General features: G+C 40.6%; 1 protein-coding gene across 10 annotated transcripts in view; it reads right to left on the reverse strand.

Moving 5' to 3' along the window:
- MAGI2 (membrane associated guanylate kinase, WW and PDZ domain containing 2) overlaps positions 1–20848 on the reverse strand; it is a 755492-nt gene that overhangs the window by 381558 nt on the left and 353086 nt on the right. The window contains exon 1 of one of the 10 annotated variants that reach the window (XM_063323525.1): positions 18874–19208. The exons of the other annotated variants lie outside the window; for them this stretch is intronic. The gene's annotated coding sequence lies outside the window, so the exon portion shown is untranslated. Of the gene's footprint in view, positions 1–18873; positions 19209–20848 lie in introns of those variants that run through there. 10 annotated transcript variants of the gene reach the window in all.

Here is a 20848-nt window from a genome sequence, read left to right on the forward strand (position 1 = left end):
ACCTGCACCTGAATCCCTGACCGCTGCTCCCAGGGCTTTATAATCTTTCTTGGTATTCCTCAGGCTACTCATGGCAGTATCACTGGTGCCCACGTGAAACAACAGCAGCGGATAATAGTCGGAGGACTGTACAAGGCTTGGTAGTCTCTCGGTGACATCCCTGATACGAGCTCCTGGTAAGCAGCGCACCTCCCTAGAGAGTGCATCAGGTCGGCAAATGAGTGCCTCCATACCTCTCAGATGACAGTCGCCTACTACTATCACACGTCGCTTTTTCTTAGTGGCACTGATTGCTATATGGGGAGCAGAGCTTTGCGCAACTGCTTCATTTACCAGTTCAGGGACACGAATGCACCAGCCATCTCCCAGTGCAGCACTGAGCCTGACCTAGCTGGGAACCAGGCATCCCCATACGTTCGTTTCAGTGCACAGCCATAATAAGCCCTACAGGACCCTACTCTGATGATGCACCCAGTCACAGGGGGTTGCCCAGAAATCACCAAACTCTTGGTCACATCAAAGTGATGCAGATGCACTGCACTGGTGCGGGGGGGGACCTACCTAGTTATTAGCTCAGTTGTTAGCCAGCGCTGTTCCAGAAGAAGTCCAGCTCCAGACTGGCCCTGGAAAGAGGTTCACTGGATTCATGCTGCACTGTAACCTAGGTAAATCTTGCCAGGCACGATTTGGTTCTGTAAAGAACTACCTCAGTGTCTCTTTTGCTGTTGCACATTTAATCCACAAGGCAGATAATTCAGCCCTGCCTGAAATTTGATCACACGTACAAATTAAAAAACCTGGCAGGACGTGTCATTTTCCAGCTATTTTAGCACACAACATATAATTGATCTTTGCTGGAATTTTTCAACAGATACCAGTATCATTACGATGTCACTCCAGTTGGTAAATATACAGTCCAGTTAAATGTCCAGCTGGGTCACAGACATACCTCCACTTACCATCCTAAAAACCTGTGCTTTATTGCTGTTTGGAAAAACTAAATTACATTTTAGGGGAAAATAAAATGGTTACATTTCCCCCAATTTTCTTCGTAACTATCTCTCATTGTATTATCGCCTCTTTTACAACCTATTTGTGTCAGCTTGCACAGCATGGAGAAAGCAAATGAGTGCTGCCAATAAAATATGCCAGTTTTTCTGTTGAAGTCTTAAATCTTCCTCAGCTTGGAGAGCAGTTCATCTTCCAGCTCATAAGGAAAGGGAAAAATAACTCTTTTCTCATTTGAGAGCCCCATGGTGTGTCCTTCCTTTAAAGTGAAAAATCGCAAACTCATTACTATCTCGCTGTATTCTTATTGTTGGTTTCTGTGCTCTTAGGCCACTGAAACATGAAATGATACCTTTGCCCTTAATAAGATGCATCTACATTAACAACACCCCCATAACCACAGAGAAAACAGAGCCTTCATATGCCACATAAAAAGTAACATGAAGTTAAAGACTCTGGGTTTAAAGAGATTTGGAAGTTAGTATGAGTAGTACTTCACATTTCCATCTGTTTATGCTTATAGATACGCATTTTTGAAAAAAAAAAAACCCAACCCTAAATAATCATCATTATCTACAGTGTTACTGATACATAGACAATATATAAAAATATAGATATAAATATATATATGCAATGACTTTCCCCAAGGTCACAAAACAAGTTAACTGGAGTCGAGGAAAGAGTGCTAGAGAATTCTGATCCACTAATGCAACACATGGTTTGAACTTTTTAGACAGTTTGAAAAGCAATCAGTACATTTGAGATACTGGATTTGGTCATTTTGATTTAAATTTTTGAGGGCAATGTCTTGAAAGAAGAAAGATACTGCAAGGAAATTAACACCTCGGTACAATGCTTTACAAACATATGTTAGGTAATTCCTCGCTTTGAATGTGAATTCAGATACATCAATTAGATTTAAGTTCTCTTCTGGGTATTTTCAACACATTTAGTTTAGGCATAATTGGATTTTTACCCCTGAAACACTTAATCAAGGCTAAATCAAAGAAAAAAATCCCTTTCAGAAAAATCCTGTAAAATACAAAGAGAATACTTCTCTGTTTGAAAAAGATCTGCCAGCTTTATTAAGTTGCCTTCATTTAGAGACTTACTTGTTTTTTCTTTTATCCAATTAATGCATTAAATCACTTTGATGTGTTGCTTTTTAAATACACGGTATCTGCAGTTATATAAAGTACTACACGCATCAGCACCATTCATTCTCCCAAACTGAGATAACACAGTGCTCATCTCAACAAGAGAGATGATTTTAAGGTGAGTTGATTATTCTCCCAGTGTTTAAACAAACCTTTCATCAGTTTTAGAGTTACGCTGCTGTAGCTGGGGTTTTTTTTCCCTTATAGAGCAATGATTTCTGTCATCAATTTAGCATGAGTCAAAGAGACCCCGAGTAAAAATGAATGGAGAGGAAGTCTTGTAAGATGAGCATATTTGAGAAGTGGAATCCTTTTCTTCCATCTTACACATCTTTTCCAATAATGCAGAACAAGTTAACGTTAAGTGAAATCTGAATGCAATCTTCTTAAAAGTAAGCTCTCTTCTCCCTACCCTTGCACACCCAAGAGTGAATATTTATGGAACTTGCTATGCACCTGATGGAAGTGGCAGCATTCTCATGAAAACTGTAGGCAAAAATAAGCTGTGACTAGAATATTCAGCAACAATCCCTTCAAAATGAGCTAACTGGTATTTATGTAAGATGGCAAACAAATCTTACCTATGAGAAGCCATAACTCTTATTATTGCTAACAAAAATCTGGCCACTTTGGAAAAATGCGTATTCATATATTTCATCCCTAATTTTTAAGCATATTATATAGAAGGACTGGCATCGTTATCAATGTATGCATTTCATGGTCAAAAGATCAAAGGCGGTAGAGACTTTGGTAGAATTATAGACTGGAGCACTATTCAAAAAGTAACCCAAACAAAGCCAGAACTTGCCTCAATCCCAGCCCAATCTCCAGTGCTGTCTTCGCCCCTAAAAAGCCAAGTCACGGCTTGCTCAGCCCAACAGAGCACAGCCAAGTCACACCTCTGAGGGGAACAATACAAAGGACTTCTCTCAAAGTAACCCACCTTTGCCACAAACATTAATCCCTGTATCTCTATTGGTATATTTGGGATCAGCATAATTCCGATTTAGGTGGATGCACTCAACATAGCGTAACTTATTTGTATGGAAAGCTGGTGAGTTTTATTGCTATACGGAGTCTATGTAAAAACACGCTAACTCAGATTTTTACTGATATAACTACACAGGACACACACACAGGCTCCACAACCCATCTCTAGCAAATGTGGTTATGAAAACTCCAAAATTGGATGTGCTGCTCAACCTGTGCGTGTCACCTATTGGGAGCTGCTCTTCCATCGAGGGGGTACGGCTTGGAGAAACTGTTGTATGCCATTGCCATGGCAACACGGGATGCGGCTTCCAGGCATGACGCAATCTGATAGCCCCACTGCTCCCTCAACTCCTGTTCTGCCTGGAACTAAAAGCCATGCTGAGAAGGATTAGTACTTTCATTTCTTCAGCTGCATGGTTGAAGAAATGAAATGGGAAAAGCTGGGACAGCCTTAATACTTCATGAGAGGCTTTAGCCTTAAGTAAAACCTCTGGCTAAGGTTATATGAAAGGCTCAAGCAGGAATATTGGACGTTTCCCAATGCATCTGAAAAAGATGTATCTCTAGATTTATACAAATTCTGTCACATGCTATGGGTAAGTCTTTAAGCAAAAAAGAAAAAAAAAAAAAGATTTATATGAAAACCAGCATCTTTTTTAGGCCAATAAAATGTATTTTGAAATCTTTTTCTGTCTGTCTGAGATATGCTTCCCCTTTTTGTAAGCTCTTTTGTGCATTCTGTACTTGATGTATTTGAAATATAAACTTGCTTTATGAGTGGCTCAGCTTGTGTCAGCACTTTCCCAGTGTAAACACAGAAAGCTTTACATTAATGTAGATTACAGTTAAAATAAAAGTGTCATTCTCAAACTCCCAAGTATGCCTTTTTTCATTATCTATATGAATCTTAATGAGAGCAGAATCACTATGTAAAGCAACAACAAAAATGAACTGAGCCATCCCAGTGGTTCCCGTCGCTTCCCATCCTCTCTTTGGATCGAGCCTTGTTTCAGTTGACGTGGTCTTATAGTTGAGCAACCCAAATATAATGCTCCATTAAGGCCTTGGCGATTACACAAAGTTAGCATAGTGTAAAGCTCTAGCCACTGTATCCCTCCCTTGTAATTTCTAAATTACTGAGTTAATCTTTAGGGATTTTTGTGATTTCAGCTTGTTTAGAAATGCCTGTCAACAGCAAGGAGCAGTTTCTACTTGTTCCCCCGGTTGCTTATTGACCTTTACAGGTTTTGTTTTTACAATAACATTTTCTTTTCAGATTTGGTTTCTGTACTAACACCATCATCAGGTTAATGGGAAAAAATAATAATATCCTTCCTTTAGCAATTACACAGCTTCCTACTATGTCAATCCCTTTGTTATTTTCTAAACAAATGCACAACATTTTTCTTCATTATTTCTCCATTTACCACAAGCTGCGTCACAGGTCCTAACACTTTTCTTGGAGCGATTTGCTACCTCTTTTATTTCTGTTAATTTTGAATCAGCACTCACAAATGTGGGTGTACAATACTTGCATGCTTATCTTTTGGTTTCTTGTCATTTCATCACATTTTCTTTACTGTGACTTGCTCTGAACCAAAATTAATAACTAAATCATTCCTGGGATGTCGATGTTGTGAACACAGAGCCCCCTTAACACCCACCTTTGTGGGTATAAGATAGTTCAGCTGAACCTGGGGGGTACAATGTGCTATTGGGAGAACAACAACAGTGCAGGGCTGGGCACAATCTATTTTACGCGATCGGGGCAGAGGCGTTAAGTCTCTTTGGGGTGTCAAAATGCGAGTCTGCAGGACAGTAAGCTACCTGAGATGAAAAACATGGTACATGCTCCTCCTACACCATGTTACATGTGTGAAGAGTATTTAAACTTCTTTTTCAATTTACATCTCTTATGCCAGATATAGAAATCTCCCAGGAATTTCTTCTGGGTGTTTACCAAAATGGCAGTTCTTGCAGAGCGTATCCAGATACACTCTGTTTCGAAATTCTTATCTGAAAAATGTGTTTCTCGTTAAGAATTCTCTGGTCACTGTTGTACTTCTTATATCGCTCAGCCATTTCTTCATAGGTAATACAACATTTCTTGCAGGAAGAAAAAAAAAAACAAACAAGGGTGTTTCAGGAAGCTAAATATATTCTCCAACCAAATTTGAAATAAATGGATTTTCACTTTGATTGTCTTCAGTGCTGTGGCCATAAAAGCTTGGTAGTAGCTTTTATATATACATTCTAAATCACTCACCTCTTTCATCAAAGGCCAGGGCACCCAGTCGTCCAATATGTGGCCATTTCTTGCTTCTCTTGTACCTGATTTTAGCCCGCGCTCCCGTCTGTCACTCTCCCCTTGTCACTTCAAAAGCAGCATCTCAGAGCATTTGGGAATGTGGCTTTTTCTCAAGTGGCATCTCAGTATTGAGAGACACTTGTGAATACAGCTAAAAGTTACCACTTCACTACTGAGTTCAGTCTCTAATTTCTCCGCAGGCGATGCTGCCTGTAAACTGACAAGTGGTTTGAATTCTCCTTGACAGAAGGGTCTAGAGATGTAACAGCCCAGAGTCACACCAGCTCTTACTGGCCAAAGTAACACTACTTTAAAGAGTCTGATAAAACAAATATTAAAGAAACAAAAGCTGCCCTCACCTACATGGCATAGTTTTTTTATGTTACACAATCTATGACACAAACTGCAATTTTAAGAACAGGAAATATTACTTCTTTTTTGCCAGGGGATTTTGTTCGCACAGTACCTAAACTGCTGTTAGAAATGTAGCTTTTGTTTTCTGCCTGTCTGGATCTTTAAGTTCCACATTGAGGTAAAACATGCTTTTGCAATTAATCTCTCTACCTTTTTTTTTTAAAGAAAAAAAAAAACCCTGAAAATTACCAATTTGCTTCCTATCTTGTCAGCTCCAGGAGGAGATCAAAGGAAGATTGTTTATATGAAGAGTTGGGTGCTCTATAAACAAAAATTCTTTCTTCATTGCTGTTTTCCAATACTCAAGAGACTATTCTAATAGTCTCATGAAACATTCATTTTAGTGGTTGACTATGGACTTTTTGAGATCCCTACAACAAAATGGTGTAGAAGGAGTGGCCTGTGTTAATTTGATAAGAAAATCCTTTAATGAAAGTCTCAATCAACCAAGGTCACAGAAAGATTAATTTAAGATAGTGCTGAAATGTGGAAGCACAAAAATGAAAAAAACGTAGTACGATGAAAGGGTTGTGACATAACTCCTTTTAAGTTAAACTCATGTGAGACTTAATGAAGAACACAGAAAACATCACAGTTAAAGGTGCTAAACCTAAAGAAATGTCACATATCCAGAACTGAGAGCACAGTAAATACGGCATGTTTATACATGAGGGTTGTTTTACTGATCCATCAGCACCACAGATACAACCAAGAGTTCAGAAGAATATTTGGCATAATGGAAGTCTCACCATCAAGCCTTTTGAACAGCTTTATGATCTACTCTCTTCTGGGGCACATGCCTTGATTCCAGCGCCAAGGATGCTGCATGTTTGCATTACCAAATTAGATTTGTTTGATACAAACTGGGTGTGTACCTGGGCAAACCAAGTTAAACCAACCTCTATTGTGAACGTTATTGCTAAATTAAATTTACTTTTTAAACATAAATCAGAAATGATTCTCCCCTCTATTGACTGACCCATCTAAAAGTTACCCGTTAGTTAATATATCATGACTATGACTTTAAAACAACAAATACAAAGGAAAATAATTCAGTAGAGAGAAAAATATGATTACAATGCAGCTAGACAGGTGGAAGAGTATAAAGCAGCAAATCTGGCTGCTGGAGGAGAGATTATTCTGCAAAGTGTCTGTATTGAGGTCAGTGAAGGTGATACGCCAGTTAATTGGTGAATAGAGCACAGCACTGAGATCAATGAAAAACATCATTGACAACAAATGAGAACGTAGTTGGTGTTCCAAACATTTAGTGTAGCAAAACTGATATGCTTATGCAAGAGATTACATGATATAGTTGCCTGTGATTGTAGGGAGACTGAATTCAATGGCCCAGGGATCTCTTCCAGTTCTACGCTCCTGAAAAACGGTACAGGTATTTTAATTACAAAGAAGGGATGTAATCTGTGATACAGTGTTAGGACTCGGGTCATTTCGATGGGTGGTCGCTATTTGGCTTCTCATTAACAGGAAATTATCAAATAATTTAATTTTTTGTCCCTAGTATGCAGCAAGTCTTCAGGTTTCATCCATATTATGCAAAAATAAGCAGAAAACTGTAATTTTGTATATGAACATCTTAGAGTCTCTCTTTCCATTATGGACGGATATGTTATTTTAAATGCTTTAATACCGCATGGTTTATACTTGAAAAATAACCCTTGAACAATCTGCTTTTACGTTAAGTTTCCTACTGGAACAGTAGAAACCATTTGTACGGCTACAGAATACGTCAAACGCAGAACTGCATGTTCACGACCCTTTTAAGGTAGACACTGAATTTCTCTTTATAAATGTGTACAAATGATACTAATCAAGATCTGTAGGACCTGTTGCATTACAGATAATAAATAATAAGTTAATAGTTATCTTAATGAGGGGAAAAAGGAATTATCTGGGAAGAACTTGCAAAGAGGGAGCAACTTTCATTATAAATAGCGCACGATATTACCTTAAAAAAATAAAGATGATGAGAGGATTAGGACTAATGGTCCTAGAAGTGAACTCTTGTGATTATTTCCTGGAATATCCTCTCGGTTTGACACCACCACCTGGCATGCAGAAGGATAGTGTCTAAGGAAATAAAATTATTCACCTTTCTCATGCGTATTCACTCTTAGCCTCTTGCGAGGCCGCCTGCACCTGTGAGACATGGTCAGGTCGGCACCTCTGCAAGGTGTTGGCTGAAAGAGTTTCTGAGAGCTGCACTATCAGCCTTCTGACACACAGGCTGCTTCTCACCCTTCTCGCCCTAAAGTCTCACCTCCTGCTGCCCTAAACATTCACTTAAACATAAACTCCAACACTGACTCTTCATTAACCACCATCTACGCCTCTCTCCTCTGATAAACCCAGCAATTTAATCATTATTCTGAACCAACAAAAAACCTTGCACCATCCTTAAAGTTATTGCATCTCTAACTGTGAAAACTGAGAAAAACTGGTAGCACCGTTACAGAGACAATTAGCTCTGAGTGGTTTTAATATGCATTGTCATGTCTTGGGAGCCATTCCTGACCATAGAATTTTAAAGTAAAATAAAAGGGTGAGTTTTATCTAAAGTAAGTTTTCTACAGTGTAACAGAAGGTTGAAAACATAATGATTTAACTTAATTTAGTATAATTGCAAAAGGAAGACGATGCTTAATTCTAATCATCCGGATGCAAGTAAGTGCCAGCACTATGTCAGGAGAAGTTTACAGTGCCAACAATGTGGAACGAATTCATCCCTCTGCTTGGGAGGAAGGGGTGAACCTGCTCTCTTCCACCGCTAGGATAATACCCCTGATTTGGGGTGAGTAATAGCAGATTTACACCACTGTGCCTGAGATCAGAGTCTGGCTCGTAATAAAGCTTCGATGTGTTTCAGGAGCAAAGACACTTCTTCAGGCTTTAAGATAAAGCACACATTTTAGAGCTTTATTCAGGCAGGTTTCGTTCAGGCTGAGTTTCAAAAAACCTGAATGACAAAGTGCTAGAAGGTGACTTTCTATCAAAGAGCACACTGTTATCTCTTACTCTCATATAATAATATGCCAGGAAGCAGCAGGGATTATGAACCATTTCTCTCACAGTTTCCTCTCTGCCTTTTCTCACAAGTAGAGATGCCAGGTGGAGGCCTCAAAGACTGGATCTTCCCATCTTCACGCCCCCCCGACTCTTTCCTCCCTTGGTTCACCATGGTTTCCTCCATGGTTCACCATGATGGCAAAAACCTGAAGATGACCTGGCTCCAAAAACAGTCCTGATGGAGAGGAGCCCGGCACAACAGCATCTCTCCTGGAGAAGGGAAGTGATGGACGTGGGACATGGATATCTGACCATGAGAGGGGAATGGCACGAGCACCATGAGCAAGGAGCAGTGCCTGGCATAGAAGGGAAGTGTCCCCCTGCCCTGAAAGCATCTCACACCTGGGGAAGGAAACTTTAACACTAGTTTAACTCTCCACGTGCAGACCCAAGGGACACAATCCAGCACACAATTATTTTTCTTTTCCTTTTGCAGACATTTTTCTCCCTACCCCTCAGCTCCCATAAGGCAAATCTATCCATTTCTGTTCAGGTAGCGCTGTGGCATCGGGGTGTCAGCTTTCTGGCATTTGAGTTAAACAGAAACCATAAAGACGGGCTTGTGAGAGACACTAACTGTTCTTGATGTCAAGTCTTCCCACAATAGAGAACTGCTTTTAAATCATTTATCTGAAGAATAAAATAGAATAGTTTCATGATAATTGTTTTATTTCCATGGAGAAGTGCAGGAAAAGCTGTAGGGCTTATATTCTTTACCATGACAGCTTGAGGATGCACATGAGGATTCCAGTTTCTGCTTTCGCTCATTTTAATTTTTCTTTCTCATTTCTCTTAAATTTTGTTTTTTTGTTGCCCTCTGTGTTTCTCTACAAATTCTTGCATTTCTTTTCATTCTTGGAGCTTTACTCTCAGCTCCTCTCCGTGCTCCTTCTTCCTCCGTGCCACTCACTCACAGCTTGTTAAATGCGCTCTCTCCCATTGACCTCTCTGGTGCAGCGATAGCCGGTCACAACCCTTTGTAGACAACAGCCAATTCTCTCTTTCAGTCTGAAAGGTTCAAGCCAAGACTCAAGGATAGCCATTTCCAGAGAGGGTCAGCAATTCTAAGGAAAAACAGAAGCTGTCTCTAAAGAGATAACTGCGCTGCACCCAAAGGCAAAAAAAGCATTCGTTCGTCAGCTTCTATCAATTTTGATCCAATCTCCCCTCGCACCTTTGGGAAGGGTGGGAGAACCCTAACAAGGATGAGCAAATAGGCAAACCAAAATCATATGCACGCTGAGAAGATGAACTGGTGTTTGAAAGGCGTGCCTGCAGAAATGAGGGATAAATGTTCTTGTAACAGAAAAGGTGATTGGTAGAAGCACTACTATGATCGCAACAGAAGAGGTACATTCTATGTCAAATACTTTAATAGATTTTTTTGATAATAACTTCCTAAAAAAAGGGTTTCTTCTGATTTTTTTTTTTTTTTTTTTTGGATTACAGTACTTTGCCTTTGCCGGGCATGACTCATATGCACAAAAATGTGCTTATCGCAAATGAAACACATTTTCAGATTTATATGCTGAGGTAGCCAAAACATAAAGCTTTTGACTTTTGAAGTTTTAAAGTATTTCTAATGATGACAGAAAGGTCCGATGTGCTTGAAGATATGAGGCTCATCACCAAGGGAGCAGTAAGCTCAGGTGAAGGCATAACAAACCAGTTTTCCTCCGTGACTGGGTCACCCTATACCGAGGTGCAGAGGTCTGGTTACACACACACCAGTGAGCACGTATTCATAGGAACAATGCTGGAAAGGATATTCCTTCTGGGTGGTGTGGCCATACAAACATCAATTCATGCTTTAAAAGAAGAATGTCGCATCACTTGGAAAACATCATAGTTTCTTGGCAACTTATACTGCAAACTGGAAGGTATAAAACGAAATTTTTACCCTACACTGCCCAGGTACATCTACTTTTCCCAGAGAATCCACTACTGGCCAGTTTGAAAAGCAGGTTGTGGGGCCAAATACCCTGCTGTTACTCCAGCTGGGGAAGCAAATTTCATCTCAAACATTTAAGATACTTTGACAATAATCCTTGTATTTCCTGTTCAGGTGGAGCCTGGGCTGTCTGATCATATATTCTTATCACAGTGGAGAATTCAAATATACTAAGCTTTACACACAGAGGTGTTTATCAAAGACACAGTATAATGAAAAATAATGTTTGGTAGGAGAGTAAGAAGGTGTCTTCCTTCCACCTTCATGAGCTACCACACCTGAGCTGGTGTGCTTGGTGCACCAACATTTCTAGCAATACTCACTCACAGCCTCACTCACTTGGTGTGAGCAGAGACAAACTGAGATCCTCGGTACTTAAGAGCCACGGTCAGTCCCATGAGAGAGCATGGGGGCACGTGGGACTTTTCTATTTAAATGAAAGTGGGCGGAAGAAATGAGCAAGAGAAAAAAATGTTCAAGAGTGCATCGCTGTGCACTGTGCCCCTGCCAAGGATGGTCTGCATATTATCTCCTGGAGGCACAGAGCAACAAAAACTTTCGCTTTGCTTTTAGGGCAGCCAGAGGCAACACAGCATCTTATGCTGCGGACTGCTGTGGCTACCGCCAAGAGCCTTGGCAAAGGAAGCATGCTAGTATCGAGTACTGTAATGCTGAACTAGCAGATTACACCAATGCAGCTAAATTTTCTTGTGCTGTCTCTCTTTTTGTTTATTTCTTTCCTGCTTGTTATCACAACTACGCCATAGAGAGTTTTTTTTGGAACATTCTTCTAAACACAATACGGCAGCATACATTCTTTATCCTAACGGAATAGTGCGTGAGGTACCCACCATATCTCACTTCCTCTGAATAACTTCAGGAGAGAACAGAGTGAGATAAACCCCGGCTACCTTTTTTCTAGTCAGAAAGTGGTGAAACCTCACTGAAGGCAACGCTCACGTGGATGAGGCCACAAAAGTAGGAACTGTAGGAGCTACAAAACCCAACTTTTGTTTTCTCCTGTGCTACTGAGTCATTGCGGGAACCGGGTCCAGGTATTAAAGATCCAACTGCACATAAATTCAAGAGCAACTTGTTAGGAAGGGCTGTGAGATCCTGACTTAAAGTTACCTCTGTATAAAAATGATCACGTACTTTCTCCGTCTCATCCTCCTAGTTTATTTTTAGTCTTATGAATGAGTGTAAAGGCTTATGACTTTTTAGTAAAAGGAACTACACAAATGTAAAATATTATTTGGGGAAGTGAACTGTCAGCCCTTAGAATCTGAATTCTTTACATATTCAGCAACTAGGTATTTTTATACAGGTTCCACCACATAAGGGGAAGAGAGCATTTACCACTGGAAATTAACACTACCGTTATTTGGTTGGTATGAAAGCAGCCGCAAACGCACTTCAGTTTAGTTTTGAATCCCGGGCAGAGCGCATATTTCACACTGTAATAGGCAGTAACTTCCACAGACGGGGAACATAATTACAATGTCCTAGCTCCCAATGGCTGAAGGTTGTAAAGGATAATATATAGCACCTGCTGAATCTGCACAAGGAAAAAAAACACAATAAAGAGCTCCCTATCGGCACACTCCTTTTTCAGAAGGACTTTCCAATAGGCGTACAGGCAGGTGTTTTAGGATGGTTATGTCACTGCAGATGGTTTGATACTGCTATTTGGTGGCTGCAATGTCAGAATAGGAGGTGACAGGAACAGACTATCCCTTCAGTTATTCCAGGTTTTAAAATCCAGCAATGAAAAAGCTAGGAAAATTTTGAGTTACCCCTTCCTGTTGTGCAGCACAGTCCTCTTACTGCTATCTAAGGGATAGCGACCACCCATCCCATAAAGATTTCTGCTTTTCTGGGGTGCGGGACTATAAAAACAAATGCTGCAAAGATACCCACACTTCCAGAAACTCCTCACGTCCGTTTCCCAGAAGCTATTTCTATTCCATCTTCTGAACAAGAAACACCAAGACAAGAGTGTAGTCTTCTGTCATTCAGGAGTTGCAGAGCTCTGAAGACAGAGGCACAAACACTTCCAGTTGTCCCAGTCACAGACAATGAACAATGACGAACTGACCAAGCTCCTTTGTTCAGCCTTCCGCAAATCTCCTCAGGCGTTTTAGATTTGCAGAGTACTCCAGAAAGCTGGTGTCATATTTAAGCTTTACTTTTAGATACACTTGATCCCAACTTGATCTGCAACCTTAATTAGTGAGAAAGGCACCTTTCCTCATTCCTCTTTAGGTTACGTGCTAGATTACAGCATTGTTAAAATACAAAACGCTGGATTGTATCTGACTGCATAGCATTACAAGGTGACGCCAAGTTACTTTTCGCAGTTTCTGTCAAGAAGATGACTCTGAATGTGAAAAATCCTTGGATGAAAGGGAACTCTGCCCTGAAGGTCCTGTCCCTGCAGAAGGTCTGCTCACCAACATTTCACTAATTTCACTACGATCTCTGCCACCTTCCGGACTCATCATGGCTTCTGCTGTCATGGTTCACAGAGATGGGTACAATCACTCCAACAACTTTGGCCAACCTCATGAGCATTCCTGAAGATTTAAGCCAGGGCCTTAGGAGCAGAGTCAGACGGAGAGCACAGGAGTGCCGTGTCTCTGTGCTCCCGTCGGCGCAGGTTTCTCAGCAGATGACCAAGTTGGGAGTGAAGCAATCCATATCCAATTAGTATGCTTGAATCAATCCAGACCCCAAGAGTTCCTAAATCTTTACTAACTTCCCGCAAGCTTTACTTTCTATTATCTAGGACAGGCTTTTATAACTTATGTCATCTCTGTCATCAGAAAAGCACTCTAGCTGCAATAATTTTTCACACTGTACATCACTGCAATTTATTTATTTGACTGGAAAGGAAAGGATAACTGAGAAAGAGAGCTTTTATTGTGATTTGCTCTCTATTGCAATGCTTCCCACATCCTTGCCCATTTGTATTCCATCACCTCTGGGTTATGAGCATTTCTGTCAATGGGGATTGTCATGGCTGTAAAGACTTAACTCCTAATACCTTCAGATTAAAGAATTTTTCCCAGGCACTTTTTTTTTTTGGTTCATGTTTTTATAAGGCATAACAGTTAGGGGGTTTAGAGGTTCAGTGATCACCTACTGCCAATCCTATTTGCTTGTTTTCTTTGCCAGGAAGGCACTAAAATGCATTTAACCTGAGCCCCTCTGCAAGATCAGCTTTCTTTTCTAATGTTCTTTTGTCTCTACTCTATAGTGAATCTTGGCACTGATTTCATCAGAGGCTGAGCTCTAAACTCTAACGATCACACTCTCCTTTAGGACCGTTCATACGATGATATAGGTATTCAGGATACTTATTCAGATGATCACAGTGTCCTGACAAAGATGCCAGCTCTAACTGCTTCATTCAGCAGGGAGGGAATTTTGGCTAAATTTTTTCCAGCAAATTTGACTAATGTTGGGATAAAAAATAATTTCCTTTTTGTAGTAGGCAGACTAATGACTTTGAGAGTATCTCATTCTGTAGGCTTCTGGATATGCACTTCTGTACAACCTGCTTCCCCAGCATCAAATTCTGACTTCACTTGGACCAAAGAAAGGCCGGGACGCAGAAAGTGTATCTCACTGTCCCAGAAAAAGGATCTGGGGCAGGAGGGAGAAGTCATAAATGGTTGGCAAGGTCAAATCAAAGAAGATTTACAAAAATAAAATAGTTTGTGAAAGGTCAGGAAAAAAGTATGAGAGGAGGAAAGAAAACAAATTATAAGGGTGACAGGGAAAAGACGGTAAGGTCAGGTTAGAAAAATCTTGCATCTCTTCAGATGAGAGTGGTTTTCTTTCTTCAGCTGAAAAAGTCAACTTAACCTTCCATGCTCAGAGAAAGAGCAAACGCAGACAGCACAGTTTTCAGCTAACCCTGCTGTTGATGTTTCATTTTCTACAAAATAATGGACAGCCACTAACACTTGGGTATGCTCTCTATATAAACACCAAACACCACCATAAGAACCAGCTTCCTCTTTACCCTACAGTGTAGTACAGTCAGGAGAAGACTGTTGCAACAGTGATAAGAGATAGATCCGTCACTAAAATTTTTATCTGGTGCTGGAAATGAAGACACATGGATCTGGAATGTGCTATATAAACATGGAAGCAATGACAGAGGAACAGCTGGGATGTTCTTATTTAAAAATAAAAAAGAAAGAAAAGAAAAAGTAAATTCTGCTGACCATACTCTTTTCTTGACTCTGTGGGCTACAATCAGCTCTGTCATAGTGATATCATTTACAACAAACTTGATTTAAACTGGTTGCATTAGGGCAACCGGGAATACTATATGGCCTTTAATGTTCTTAAGCTTGTTTTGCAGTGAGAGCGTGATGGTTCCTACACAGGCATTTGCTGCTGAAATGGGAAATAGGTGGGCTGTTTGCTGAGTCTGTCAGCTGGAACACTGACAATCGCTACTTGGACTGCTTCAGTGTAAATATAATTTTCTCAGACTTCAATACTCTGGGTCTGATTCTTCTTTAATGTCAGTATACATTAATCTACTTCATTCTTCTTATATTTTATTTACATTACACCAAGAATACAATCCTGTCCTTTATGTTTAACCATAGGATGGATTTACGCAGCTTATAGAAAGTGATGGTGAGAAATTTTCAAAGCGCCACCATTTTATTTCTATCTTTGTTTTCCCCTCCCCCTTTACAAAGGTCCAATGTGTCAGTGCTGTGCCCTGGGAAAACGCATATTTGCAAGCAAAGTCCCTGGGCAGTTTTCATTTCGTATTGAGAATAAATATCAAAAGCCTCGCTTCATTTCTTAAATCAGATTTTCTCTGTTAAAAGCCCACGTTAAACAATGTCATACTTAATACTCACATAATCGACAGAAAATGCTACTAGTTGGATGTGCGTGTTTCATTTGGGTTAAGTTTGCTCATTTCATTTCTTCTAGAAACTTTTCTGCCTGTGAACCTTCAATCCAGTTTCTCTAAATGTGCCCAGTTAAGTTCTGAAATCTAATTTGTTCCTGTTCAGTATTAGACTCCTATGCTTTCTGGTTATGTACGTACACATCTGGAAATCAGCCTGATTTCGTTTAGTTTCTAAAACCGCAGCTGCATTCCCTTGTTTTGTAACTACGGTCAATGTGCATTAGGCATCTGGAATCTTTCTGTCACTCAAACCATTTTAACTCTATTTATTTCGAATATCTCTCATTGACATTTCTGCTTGTCTGATGGTTGGCAAGATGTTTGTTTTCTTTTTCACATTCCCACCGTGCAATTGTGTCACTTTCCATGAAGCAAACTGTTTACTACTGTCAAATTGTCTACCTGCGCAATGGCAGTAATGGGATCTGCATGTGGTGTTGAAGTTCCATTTTCGCTCCTCTCCAGCGGTAGTGGAATTTTATACCCTAACTCCAAACATTTAGGTCTATGAAAATTAATCTAGAAAGTCTGTAACAAGTCTGTCAAGTAACATTTGGGGTTTTTATAAGTACTCCGCACAACATGCTTTCTAAGCACTGACTAAAATGTAATGCTTCTTGTGATGGGTAAATGGCATAATATTTATACCATTTGTTTTCTGTGAGGGAAGCTTTTAAAGTTATTCTTTTCTTGCTGAAAATCATATTCATAATAACAGAGAAACCATTACCTTAAATTGGAGAGAAAGTACAGGAGTTCAGTAAATACAGTGATTTTTCAATCCATAGGCATTATTAAGCAGCCACAAAAATAACCCCGGCCACATTTTCTGGAGAGGATCCATACTATTCACAACTTCTCACAGCCATCCTTCTGCCTCCTACTTGCCCTACTTTCGTGCCATGGAGCCACCTTCTCTCAGGGAACATTTAAAGAAGCGGTTGCCACCGGAGCGAACTTCCCTGCTGCCCCACGAATGCCCTGGCACCGGTCACTGCGGAGAACCAGGGGCCCCTTCCTCGCCCCCCCACCTCACCCCACACATCCACAGCTGGAGGCTTCTCCCAGCCCCGAGCTGCAAGTTCTGCTGAGGAGCGTTAAAGCAAAGCAGAGCTGCGGTGTCGGGCTGAATGGCCATTCCACCCCAGGCTCCTTCCAACAAGCACACTCGTAGTACAATTAAAGGAGTGCCTTCCTCCCTCCTCCTCCTCCCCCACTCGGTCTTGTAGTATCTCAACGTGAACTTCTCCCTTGGATAAACAAATACTCGCACTGACAGCTATATTTCTGGCCTTTTAGGAATTTATTCGCGTGCTTTTTTTTTTTTTTTTTTTTTTTTTTTTTTAAGGGTTTTCAGTTTTACCTGTCAGTTGCGCTCACTACTGGCTGGCATTTCTTTTTCACCTGTATCGTGGGTGGCACATTATCTAAGACACATGTTTTTCAACCCACTTACCTAATTCCAGCAGTACAGGCAGAAGCTGCTTTATTGCTTTATTAGCAGGATTTATACAACTCGCAACAAACATTTTCTCGAATTTTGTTTTGTTTTGTTTTGTAAGCAGTAGTATTGGCATGAGGTTCTGATTTCAGGTAAAACAATCACTGCCCACTACAGCCCCTCAGCCAGTCAGGCAGCCAAAGCAAGCAAAGCCAAACAAGCCAGTCAGACATTATCAGAGAGAACGGTGATTAGAACAAACAACAATACAGTGGAAAAACGCATGGCTATTCAGAAACCGTCTTTGGGGGACTGGAGAAGAGATATGGAGCCATTTTTCACTAGGTTCACGAGAAAATGTCAGCACACAGATGCTACTGTACTGTCAGATTGCATCTTAATTTGGCCAAAGGGGACCCAGGCAGTCACCCCTCACAGACAAATTTTAAAGGCCCATTACAAATCTGATTTATTGGTTGCTAAGAATCTCCCTGCTATGGTCTGCAGATTTTGCACGACATGGAGCTGAAATCCAGCTACAGATAAACGTATGCTTTTCTGTATGATTTAAATCCATCTGAATTCAGTATTGCTTGGACATCGGTCAAGCCTCCCCCCTGTTTGCCCACCCCCTTCCCTCCTAATACCTTAAGGCAGTTTACTTCAGAATGAAGCAGAGCATTAACCTGTACAAAATTGCTAATTTGTATATAACTCTCTTGCTGCCATTAAAAAAAAAAAAAAGAAAAAAAGCAAATGCCTTTTGTTCTAAAAAGGCAGGGAAAATTTTTCAGGAACAAAAGAAATGCATCTGCCCAGCAAGGGAAATGAGAAATTGCTGGGGTTTGTTTCAGATGTTTAGGCATGCTGGTGTTAACAGCGACCATTCAAATAAAAATGTTAATTTCCTTCTGCCTTTCACCTTTTTAAAGATTCTGTTGGCTTTTTCCTAACAAAAAAAAAAAAAAAAAAAAAAAAGCGTATTCCTTGCCATCAGTGAAAAACCAAAGATCGTAGGAGTGAAATGCATTTGGAATTGCTGAAGAAACACCATTCAAACTTGCTCTACTTGCACTGCCCATTGTTACGATTCAGACAATGTACAACAACAATCACAGCTCAACTTCTAACCATGCCCGCATCCCAAGAAATTCAAAGTCAACAGCTCTTTTTATTTCCATAAGCATCATAATCAAAGCCTTCATTTGCAGTTTCCCTGGCAAAATCCTAACAGCATCAGAACAGTGAGTGATCTGACAATTTGTGAAAGAAGCATGCAGTTTGTCTTAAAGCATGGTGTTTCGTACAGGAACTATTCTAAACAAAGACAACACCAAAACCAACACAAGAATCGCGCAAAGCAAGTCCGACTCAGCCCAAGTTTGGATTCAACATCTGGCTGAACACGGTAGTGCCTCTAATTTTGATTTTGGCTTTGTGGGATTAAAACCCATCTAATCTCTTTAACTGACCCCACCACAGGTCCCAGCTATACTGCTTTACAAATCAAGAGAGGGAGAGAGAGAGAGAAAAAAGGCAAGAAAGAGAGGCAGAGTCTTATCCCACCTTTCCATGGCTCTCAGCCCGTCTGTCTTCGCATGATCTGCAAACCACCTGTACTGATCCAGCCCATTCTGGGGGCAGAAAAATATCTTCCCCGGTAGATGTAGCCTCAGCCGGGCTTTGATTTTTTTTTTTTTCGGCACGAATGTCTAGAATCTTCTGCTTAAACCAGACACAGCGAGACAAAACTGCAGCTGAGCTCTTTTGTTTTCCCTCCTCTCCGGGGCTGAAGCAGCGGCGCTCCCGGCGCTCCCGCTCCCCTCCCACCCCCGGCGGCCGCCGGAGCGCTCGGATCCGCCGCCCCCCGCCAGCCCCCGGCAGCCACCACCTTCCCCAGCCCTGCCCGGCGCCTTCCCGGATTTTTCAGTAAAAGGGGCAGCTTTAGGTGGCGGTCAGGTGATCTTCCTGTGAAAAAAAACAGAAAGGATGCTCGGGGATGGAGCGCATGAATCCGTGGCGGTTTGCAAACTAGCCATTTACATTACAAAGCAGGGCGAAAAATATAGCTCTGAGGAGATCATTAGGCATTCGTCGGCTTTACAGTTCTCCTCCAGCAAGCCACAAAAGCAGGCACGGCGGAGAGAGATGTAATTAAACTTTTCAGTGCTAATAATCACGCATAGTTTGTATACCATGACACTCCTAAATATTTAAAAGTGGGGGCTTATTCCTAAATAAACATAATAATTTTTCATATTTTCATAGAGTCTATGCTGGTTCTGTAAATCCCTTTACAGCTCCTTCCCAACTGTATGTTTTTTTTTTTAGAATACAATCTTTAAATATTTATGCTGAAGCCATATTTAATATCTCAACAGCAAATGGACCATACACAACTGAAAACAATTATTAGTTCTTTATTCACATTATTACATTGTAATTCAAATTATCTTTGACATAAGGGCCATTACATGTAAACCTGACTCTCTGAATTGTAGATTATCCAATGGCCCGGTTCCCTGGGATTACCCTGATAAAAGCTACCATACTGTGCAGGGTTTTGGAGCTTAGACTCTAAAAGACTGAAAGAATGAAACCGTATCCCCAGATTCTGTGAGAGTCCTAGTTATTGCCAAGTTTTCAGAAAGACCCAAATATTTTTGCCAAAGTTATACTTGCTTGCAACGTATTATTTTTATAAACAAAGACTGTAAATCTTGATAAAATGCTGATTTTTTGACACCAGTTGCCATTAAAAATTCTCCAACAGGTTTAATAAGACCAGAATTTCACCCAACATATCTCCTTTGCATTCATTATAAAATGTTAGCAAAGAGGAAACATTTGCGAAACTAGACACAAAGGGTAAAGTAGGTATTCATATTTAATCAGACTCTGAGAAACTTTAAATGTGTAGCTGTAATATATCACCTATTTCAGAACAAATCTAAGCCCACCCCCCTATGACCATATTCTTAAAGACTCAAGTTAAAGCCAGAAACCCTACTCCTCTATCCGTCACCCAGCGCAGGCACTTCTAATGCTTCCCAATGTTTCCAGAATATCATAAATAACCATTTACCCATCTCCTATTAACTGCAGATCTGTTCACAGACCACACCTGAGTCCCTCTGGCACTACGCACGGAACACAAATTTCCACTTTTTGCTTTCCACGCTACCACTCTTATGATGTAAGGTTTTTCCTAAGCACACAAAGGAGCAACCTGAATTTGGTTTAGGATACCAAGGAAAAACAGCTATATGAGACACCATGGATTATCTGCACCATATTACTAGGCAATCTCTACAAGATCCATACTGCCAACTCTCTTTATCTTGCTCTGACTTTCAGAGACTTAAGGTTTTTAACTCCTTGTTAGTGACACTGCAGTAGGAGTACTTCACATTATTCCCATCATAGACAAAATTTCTGCCATAGTCCGTGAGCTTTTGGCAGAAGCCAACACTGACTCCAAGGGGCTGGTGAAATTCCCATAACTATAATTCATGAAGCTCTTTCAAACCAGTGTTCCTAG

Source organism: Chroicocephalus ridibundus, chromosome 1, assembly GCF_963924245.1.
Source record: "Chroicocephalus ridibundus chromosome 1, bChrRid1.1, whole genome shotgun sequence".
Classification (NCBI taxonomy): domain Eukaryota; kingdom Metazoa; phylum Chordata; class Aves; order Charadriiformes; family Laridae; genus Chroicocephalus; species Chroicocephalus ridibundus.